This window comes from Ixodes scapularis, unplaced genomic scaffold (assembly GCF_016920785.2).
Source record: "Ixodes scapularis isolate PalLabHiFi unplaced genomic scaffold, ASM1692078v2 PGA_scaffold10__122_contigs__length_95168666, whole genome shotgun sequence".
Classification (NCBI taxonomy): Eukaryota; Metazoa; Arthropoda; class Arachnida; order Ixodida; family Ixodidae; genus Ixodes; species Ixodes scapularis.
In genome coordinates, this window is record NW_024609836.1 from 30,997,491 (window position 1) to 31,007,970 (window position 10,480).

The following is a 10,480-nucleotide window of genomic DNA, read 5'->3' on the forward strand; positions in this document are numbered from 1 at the left end:
TGGCTATCAACGGGTGTGCCCGCTTTCGATCGTCGTTTGGCGGGCCTCAAAGCCGCTGCGGTGTTCACCTCCTTTTCTTGGTTTGATCGTTGACTAGGCTCGAACCTCTATTCCTAATTTGCCGTTACTTCCAAGAGGCCACGAGAATGGAGATTGTTTCGCAGGTACCGCTTTTTCTTTAGTAGTAAGTAGGTTGCCATTCCAGCCAAGCAACTATGGACTGTAATTTTTGAAGAATACATCGCGACGTCGCGTGCGAGTATAGATTTTAATTACTAGTCAGCGCATCGCTTAGCGGGAAAGTACGCTTGCTAGCGTCGAAAAGTATTGACCACAATGTGGTATCTAAGGTCGTCTACGTATTCGAGAAAACAAATATAGATAGATATATTCTTCTTTATCTAGCTCTCCCTCGCGATTTCTGTCCCCAGCGGTCATGTCATTGCCTAACGGCTCAGTGTGAGGAAGAACTTTCCGTACCTTAGAAGATGGCCAAGTAGTGCAGGACTACTGGATAAGTTGGAGTACCACACTCACTTTAGTGTTAGAATCTATGACAGATATTAAGCAATTTCTGTAGTAAATCGTCTAAATTCTCTTCGTGCTCTGAGTGACGCCAAAAGCTGGGTCTGTTTGCTCGAAGGAACAGCCTCAGTGCAACATTTCATCGCTGGGTCCGTTCGTGTCTCTCACTTGCCAGTTCTCCCTTTGCGTTTTGATTCCTTCCAGCAATCTGGCTGCAAGTACTAAGGTGCATGAGTAAGAAGCAAATACTACAGTTCTTTCGTACCTTACGTCTACTCGTGAATTCATTAACACTGTCTCGTAGTAAGAAATTGGCTCATTTCATTTCGTGTAAGCTGTTCCTATAGCGTACTCATTTTTTGCGACAAAACGTTTCACGACCGAAGCGTTTTGATGCAAATGGTTTAATAATTTTAGGCACTCATAATTTGAAGCAAACAAAACAAACGAGAAACGGGTTTGACGCCATCATTTCATGCATGAAAGAAAGCGAACCATTACGAAGGGATTAGTTTTTAACGCTGTACTTTGAAGAAACACACTTTGTCAATGATCTGCGAAGGCCTGATGAGGGGACTTGGTTGGGTGCTAGTCGCCCCAAAGACGCCGTGCGACGACATCCGTGAGCAACTCAAAAGCGACTTAGTTCAAGTGTCCCTTTTACAACTATCATATCTGCGCACGTCACGTGCGAGACGATGCCACGGTACTGTAGAAAGAAATGCCCGCTCGTCTCTGTTCTCCACAGATCAAGCTGAGAATCAATCACATCGATTTACGGAGACGGTCCGGGGAGTCACGGGATCCAGATAAAAGAAAAACACTTACAAAAGGCGTTGGGACGGCGAGCACTACATGTCACGTTTCCAGCGTCCCAGTGCCGGTAATGTTCAAGTCTCGGGGGGTGTTTTGCATGGACCTCGTCGTTTGATGGGCTGACCCGATCCGTTGGTGGCGGAGATTGGCCTTCGGCACGCTCTGTGGGCGGAATTGGCAGGCGGGCACTTCTCTTGATGCCAGGGTGTAGGAACGCAACAACAACAAAACAGAAAACCGAAAAAAAAGACGGTGTTTTTGGGCGGAACAAACACGTAATCGAAACATTAGGGAGTTTTCGTAAACCGCGTTTCTGCCTCCGCTAAGACCTCCGCGACGAAGAAGCCGCTACTGCGCCCGCGCGTCGATGGCCTTGACTGTAGAGCATCGTAGCGAGTTCAGAGAAGCGTTGCGGGACGGCGAAGACCATCTACGGAAACTCCCTATTTATTTTGTACCAAAGCGAAACCGAAAAAAAAAATCTCTTATCGGTTTTTGGGTCAAGAGGAAAGTTCGGGTATTTCGGTATTAGTCCTATGCAGCGAGAGAGGAGACGGTAGTCAGCGTGCCGCCATTATTGAAGGGTAGTAATTTGACGAGTGAGCTATGCCCCCTGGACATAACATGCTTGAACATAATGCTCGATAAGCAGCCACGGTTTCCAAGGACCATGAAGGCATTAGAATGGTGGGAACAACGAAGGGAACGCAAAGTCCACAAGTAGTCCTCGGAGTACCAGCCATACAGGTCAGCGTAGAAGAGGCTTTCTTGGCACTGAAGTTTATTTCCTCGGAACGGAAATCTCGTATTCACCAAGTTCACTTGACAACGTGCTTCTTCCGAAATCATGCTCAGTGCGTTAAAGCGTTCTTCCTCGTAGTATATTTTACCCAGATACTTAAATTTTATATTGTGTCAATAAATGCGCACGTGCTTGAGCTTTTTTAAATGGCCTCCTTTTTTACAAAAACGAAACAAATGTTTCGTTTATTTTTTTCTTTTTTTTTTAGTTTTGGTTTAGAATTTGTTTGCATACAAACACGAACCGTCACGGACCGTTACGGATCTTTTTTTTTTTTTTCGTTCCGGAACAGAACTGGAACGAAACTTTTTTTTCTATAAAATAAAACTAAAAACCAAAGAGAAAAAAACACATTTCTTTTTAATACTTGTGAGGCTGCTTCGCACATTTACGTATGAGTGGAATCGACTACGTTTCCATCGAGTGTGGCCGCTGTTTGCCCTAAAGGGAATCTGAAGAGGTTCTTGCAGAAAGCGTGTTAGAGGTGAATTCTAGAGTATTTTTATACCGTAAATCTGAATATCCCGTTAGTTTTTCCCGGAGATGTAACTAAACGCGAGAAAGCACGAAAAACCTCCGACCCGTCGTTACGTCATGAAAAGATCTTTCGGACACCAAAGCGCGTATCGCTCGTGTGGGAATTGCAAGCTTGCCAGGTAAAGTTCCCCGCACTGACACCACTCAGAAACTTTCTTTCTGACCTTTTTTTTTCTCTTTTTTTTTATAATAGAAGGGTGCGCATGCATAGCTTTGATAGGCACCAACGTTGATAGGTACTGACAACGTGCGAGAGCGGGGATTCCGAAAACTCTGGAAATGACGTAACGCTCTGGGAAGGAGGGGCTTCAGCGGTACTTTGAAATTAATTTTCTGCGGCCTCCATGCACCAAATTTAAAAGCAGAATCTCAATATTCGTGATCCTGGACGCCAAGCTAGTGAAGACGATTGAATTGTTCTTTTCTCAAACACAGAACCGTTTCAGTACCCGTTTAAATGTGGCCTCATATTCGACCCTTGACGAGTCCCGTGCCTGGAACGGCCCTTGGAAGCTAATAGACGCTTTGCAGCAGCTGCGCATGGACGCCGCCATAACTTACCTTCAGATTTTGTTTCCTCTTATTTCGTTTATTTCACTTCACCATTACCGTAGCAGGCCAGGTTATTGCCACATTAGATTCAACTGTGTCCTTTTCTAAAGCATCGGCCTTTGTAGAGGATCGTCAACTACCGTTTCAGTTGCTCGGCATCTCGGTAAGACAAGAGAAGGTCAGCAATGGCGGCTGTAATTTGGCGCGTGTGTAAAGCGTCTATTGAGGCGGAGCACTCGCTCGTGGCGTGCGTCTCGCGCGTGCGCGAGACAACTGTTGTAGCTACTTGCAAAGCGAAATTTTCAACACGGGGTATTAGGGGTTACGGAAACGAAAGGAGCTGAGCACGAGCTCCTTACCTAGAGTGCCTCAATGTCCTTCTGTTTTGGGTGATGCCATCGTTTGTGGTACCCGATGACGACAGCACGCGCTCACAGGGAAAACACAAAACAGAAATCTCAGGAAACAAAATGTCGCCTTAGCATAGTCAGCGTCACGAGCGCGTGCCGAAATACGCTCTTTCACGCGCTTGAGAACAAAAAATAAAAATAAGCGTTCGAAACAAAATGGTCAGATGTCATCACCCCAAGCAAAGCGCACATGAAGGCACCCTATCTTTACCCATTGGTTCAAAGTCGGTCAGCGAGAAGCCAGCGAGGAGTGCAACGAAGATAAGAAAGACGGCCGTAAAGAACAACCAAGATAGCGGGACTAGAATAATCGTATCTGGCATAAAAGTCATCTTACCTGGATCTGATTTCGTTTTTGCAGCTCTTGCCTGGGGGTCACCCTTTCTTTATACCGTAAGGGTAGCAAATATGATCGAAGTGCTTTATGCTAGAGAGCCTAGACGGAAGAGAGGGCCCAAGCTCAAACCGTAGTTCGGTCGAAAGTTTGCGTTCGCTGCGACCAACCTCGTCTCGAGAAGAAAAATAGGTGGAAAGGCGGAGACACTTGAAAACGATCGACCCGTTCGTCCCCTTTTTGCAGATCGCATTGCAAACGTGGCCTATAAATCACTTGCGCCATCTTTTGGGTGATCTTGAAACACTTTCGATATGTGTATATCGAACGCATCATACCTTCACCGTGTGCTTGAAATAGATTCCAACGTTGTTATAAACGACCATTTCTAGCGTTGTGTAATGCGTAGATTTTATCTCGCGAATAATGTAAAAACCCTCAGTCTATACCCGTATGCACCTCAAGATCGCAGTAAAAAAAAAAAAAAAAAAGTCCGCCTCCCCGCGGAACGTTACTAATTTCTCCTCTTATTCGTTGAATTCAAAAATCACTCCAGTGCTTTCTATAGAAGCTTGTTTTAGACAGCATATTGTTTGTTGGGCTTTAGTAAATGAGAATACCCAGGTCTAGATGGCAAGACGTCCTAGTGATCTCACAACAATAGAAATGCATGCGCACTATTTTCTCTTGGGAAGGGGCGGGGGGGGGGGGGGGGGGGGCGCATTTTTGGGTCCCTACAACCTCCATAAAATTTGACCAAAGAAATTTATTAATTGCGTGGGGATTCCGAACATTACTATTATTGCTTTTTTTAGGCGCGTCGTGCATTATATTCTGACAATAACGTTAAATATTTGGGTGTTGGAGACGTATAAGACAGCAATTATCGCTTGAAAACACCGTCCGACGGCGCACCCTGGTGTTCGCTCCAAGGGGTAGGAATAGGGACGTGTCGCGATCTTTGATTAAATTTTTAATATGAAACTCGACAGCCCATTAGTGTGATTTCGGGTTCGATGCTTAGAGCCAGTGGAGTGAGTTATCGCCATAAACAAAAGATCTGAGAATCCACTTAAGCGTCCTTTAACATATATGTAGGTGGTCCTTAGATTAGCTTTATGCTATTCTATCAAGACGTACAGAGCGCGACACTGTTAGCGCGAACAAGCGATCGCCGGTTTTTTCAGTTTTTCTCTTTGAGACCAAGGGATGTCATCCAAGTTGTTATTGCTACGGAAAGAGCTAATGTAGTTCTGTAGTGTGAACGATAGCATTTCGTGCTCGCTAATACTATTTAGAAGTAAAATGCGAAAATGCACCGATGTCGTGTTCGCGCTAACAGTGTCGCGATGTGTACATGTTTCAAACGCCAAAAGCTTCGATTCTTCCTTTGACAACCAAATCTTGTAAAAGCGACTTCCCGCTGCACACAAAAAAAATGCGCAAAACGCCCCTTTTTTCTTGATATGACACCGAGTATAATTTATGCTTGATTGAAAGCATTTCAGGACTTTATCGCCCTCGAACATTTCCGCGCCGATGTGCCATTGTGTTTTCTCGCAGCAGACATGTACGTAACGCTTTACTAGTAACGCCTACGTACAAGTTACTAGTAACTACGTACAAGTTATTTGTAGCTATTTATTCAAAAGCGGAGTAAAGAACCTACTTATTTTTTTTTAAGAGAAGGAACTAGAAAAGTATTTTCTTTTCGATGAAGTAAAGAGTAACATTATTTTGTTACTTCTGAAAGTGTATACGTGTGTGACACAAGTAGGTCCTCAACCTAGTTCTCACCCCTGCTCGTGCCTTTAATTTTCACGACGAGAATAGGCTAGATAGAACATAGAAAAGCTACAACGAAGTGCCAAGGGGCATGGCAATATGTCGAGACCGGTTATAACGAAGTCAACGGGAAACTGAAATCACTTCGCTGTTTCCGCTATTTTATTATAACTGACTTCGGCTACAACGAACTGCCAAAGGGAACGGGAAATCGTGATCGCTTTGCTATAGCCGCTGCTTCGTTATAACCGCCTTCGTTATAACCGGTCTCGACATAGTCACAGTCATTTATGAGTGAAAACCGGGAATCATTAACAACGACAAATATCGAAAGTGGCTAGATGCTTCATGAAAACGACACATTCCGAGTAACAAGAAAATAACGCGCGCTACCGTTCAAGCTGAATGATAACGCGTCTTTTTGTTTCTCTACTCTCCATGGTTAAAATATATAATGTTAAAATTAACGCGTTGTTTTTGAATGACAGTAACGCGTAAACGTATTTGGTTACTTTTACAGCGATTAACTTTTAAAATCGATTAGCTCTCTTAGGATCTTCAGGCGCCTTTGAGGTATGTTTATGTCTGTTTATTTTCCACGCTAAATTTAGCGCGCAAAAATGAAGTCACATGAGGTCATGTAACCTGTACGCAAACTCAGTTCCCCTGTAGATCCAGCGGAAAAAGTTACGTCACCTGATCTCAAGACGAATTCAGCTTCCCCGCTATATTTAGCAGGGAAAATGACGTTACGTGATTTGATGTCACATAACCTATTTCAGTTTTCTCGCTAGGTTAAGCCTGAAAATTGACGTCACGACTTCATGCCTCGTGACCTATACGCATATTAAGTTTATCTGCTAAATTTAGCATGAAACTTTACGTCAGGTGACATACACAAATTTTCTTTCTCCGCTAAATTTAGCCAGGAAAGTGAGGTCATTAGATGTCACGTGACCTATGCATAAATTCCGTTTCCCCGCTGTATTTAGCGGGAAAATTGACGTCACATGATCTGAAAAAAGTTAATCGCTTTAAAAGTAACCGAGTACGTACGTTAGTCGGCTACTTTTTGAGAGAGTGAGGCGTTGCGGTTTTTAGAGTTACTCTATTTCAGTAATCTGTGCGTGTCTGTATCGTGGTAAGCGCTAACAAGCGACTGTAAAGGCTGGTTCACACAGCATGCTAGCCACGTTTATTATGAAACACATGTCTACCGGAGACTTCTAGCGTAAGTCGACGTGGAATCTTTCGTAACGTAACGTAAGAAAACGGGGCCTTAAGGCCGGAAAACCGGCCTTAAAGGGTAACTGAAAACGGAATGACGTGACCGCGAGCTCTCTACACATCGCTTCAAAGTCGGCTAGCGAGAAGCGCAACGCGTATCGCGCTCGTGACGTCACTAGTTCTTGCACGGCCAAGGGTGCTGTTGCCTTGCCGCTTGGTGGCGTCAACGCGGGACAATCGCTTATACCCGTTTTCACGTCAAAAAAGAAAAAAGCAAGTTTTGCGCATTGTTCATACGCGGCACGAAGTAGTTCTTGCGAGATTTGGTTGTCGGAGGAAAAAGCGATGCTTTTGGCGTTTGGAACGTGCACGTCTAAATAAGATAACATACATCTAATCTAAATAGCACCTACATATATCTTAAGTATCAACATGAAGGGGGAAATTAGTAATGCTCCGCGGGGAGCTGGTTTTCTTTTCTTGTTACTACGCCTCTTGAATGAAAATTGGTATTGTAGTAATATCCGAGGACTGCACGCCCCTATGGCCTATACTGAGCTTGCCCCCAACGTCAGTCGCGGTCATACGAGTATTTTATGTGCCACGAGTGTTCGATCCAGCGTGTTAGTTTCACGCCGCCGGGGTAGTAGCAGCAAGGGAACCAGTCAGTATAAATAACCACCAGTATCCAGCAATGGCGACACTTGCAAGATGTGTATAGAAATAGAAAGACATGTGGATCTGGTATGCGGGACGAAAAAATCATCAAAAATTTCAACCTGGAATACGCGAGAAAATATAGGTGAGGCGAAACAAGAATGTGTGACATTCGGGCATTTTTCGTGAACACCTTCCTTCGGCGTGGAGAGACCAAAACGATGTTTTAACTTTTAACGCATACCAAAATTGACAACATTCAAGATGGCTGCGCCCTTGTGAAAAAAGATGTATCTAAGGTATTCACTGGGCGCCGTATTTGAGCGCGCTATTCACAGCACATCCTACCTAACGTCTGCAAAGAACGGTGATCTTAATGGTATGTAATGCACGTTGCGGAAGCACTGTGGAAGTTAACACATACAACGTAGTATACTCGTTTTACGTTCTCCACCAAGTCACATTCAGGGCTAAGTAACTCCACGATCGAGCCGTACTGCCGCGAACTGGCGCTGCTTTTGGAGACCCATGACGTGGCGACAATCCAACGGAGCTTCACAGACCGCCATCAGACGCAATTTTGAAGTCTGTTAATTTGTTTTAAAATTAGTTTTCTTTTCTTGTCTGCCGGCAGCCCAGAAACATGAGTCTAGGCTAATTTTCCTGGGATACAGTGGCGCAACATGGATCACATCTAAATGAAAAAAGAACTGCGAGTATTTCGTTTCCGTACCCCTTTAAGGCAGTCGATCCCATGCAAACGCAACTGTGTGAACCAGCCTTTGCGGTGAGTGCCCGTGAGCTGGTTCTGCAACAGCTCAGATGCCTTTGATCTCAAATGTCTTTCAGACAGTCGGTACGGGTCCTCAACGATGCATTCCAAGGGATCGGCAAGCGCAGTTTTGTTTGCAAGCTCATTCGCCCCTGAAACAGCAGCTGCTTCATGCTGCGAGGTTCCAAAGCACTCGTAGACGCAGCGCAGTCATACACTTGCAATTTTTTGTGTGTGTGTATTGCAGGCTTTGTTGTTTGCACGAAGACTTATTGCTCCACTTGGCGAATCTGGGTTGATTCTATACGAGAGACGACCAGCGTTTATTATATTTTATTTATTTTTTTAATAGCGCCGCATGAAGGATCTGAATTGATTCTATACGGGAGACGACCAGAGTTCATTATATTTTACTTTTTTTTTTTTTAATAACGCGGATCGAGGACTTAGCGCCTAACGTTGTCGAGATTATTGAAAATTATGCATGTGATTAATTAGAGGTATAAATAATAAAATATATGGAATCACGAAAACAAGAAAGGCTCTGTTTTATTTCACGCGGTGAACGTGGCCACGAGTGCGTGATGTGCATGGAGCGCCTGAAAACGCACACATTTTCGGATTACCCGCAGTATGATAACAGACTGTGAAGAAATAGGGGTATTTTAAATTCATGGAAGTTCAAGCAAAAGTCACAATGCAAAAAAAAAAAAAGCGAACAAAGCTTAAAAGTTTCGCTCAATGGCGTGTTTTTTTTTTTTTCTTCGTAACATATTTAATCATCATGCGGGTCTTAATTAAACCAGTGTGTAACTTTAAAGTAAATATATGAAAACCTGATTGTTTCGCGTTGGTTTCACTGCGTCGCGAAATATACGGCGAAAGTACGTAGAAAGGCAACCATGTGTTTATACAGGTGGCTAGACACCTACTAACGACCAACCGAGGGCACCTGGTGGCTGGAACACGAAGCAATGAGGATTGTAGTTTCATGAAGGTACATCTTCTTTTCGATTTGCTCAACAAACCCCACTTATAAACTCGAAGTGTGAACAGGGTTATGCAATGAAAGAAATATTTAATTACTTTCCTTTGGCGTGCTTTTCTGACGCGATTCGCGTGCGTCATTTTGGTGTTTCGGGCGGACCAAAATGTCAACATCTATAGTGAGTTTCACCCCGTTCACAAATGCCAGCTTGGTACGCCTACATTAGCCATCATTGCCCCGAGAGGACCCTGAAATGTGATCATATTTTTTTTTTTTATCTAGAAAGAAAGTAAGACAAGCGCCCCACTTTGTCTTTCGCGTGTGGCTTGGGGCGATTAAATTTCTCCCAGATTCCATCCACGATCGCAGTTCAGGAGCAACACCAACCTGATGCCTTCAATCGAAGATGGTCCGTTCACTGGTGAAGAAGAGGTGCGCCATTTTATAACTGACTCGAGACACGGCGCTCGCACAAACCATCCCTACACAGCGACGTTTGTGATGGAGTGGTAGTTTAAGGGATTCCCAACTTTGACCGCTCGCATACCAAAGGCTTAGCCCAATTAAATTGGTCCTTTAAAAACAACGCAGGCAACAGCATTAAAAAAATTACCCTAGAAGTTACCCGTCTCGTAGAATTTTAGCAAATCGTTTTTGGTAGTCCCGATCTCGTCCCGGGCGCAAGGTTCAAGGCATGCTTCGAAATTTCGGTGCGTGCTCCTCACATCAATATTGTTCCAGGAAAACACAAACTGCTAAAGGTATAACAATATGTACAGCATTGTACTGATGACATTAAAACTGCTCTTTGGGTGAGTAGCGTTGTTTATGATGTTCGACTTAACAGCGCATCCGACAGACAAAGCTTTTAAAAGCACAAGCACACGCAAAAAAAACAAAAAAACACTCAGATCTGAGTATTTCTTTAATGTGTGCTCATGTCCTTAAAGGGGTATTCACACGAGGGAGAAATCCCGGGGATTTCTTCCCGGCACGCGCGCATCACGAGATGAAAACGCGAGGCTTTTGCACATCGCAAAGCCTGGCGTTTTCGTCGTGGGATACGCGTGCCGGG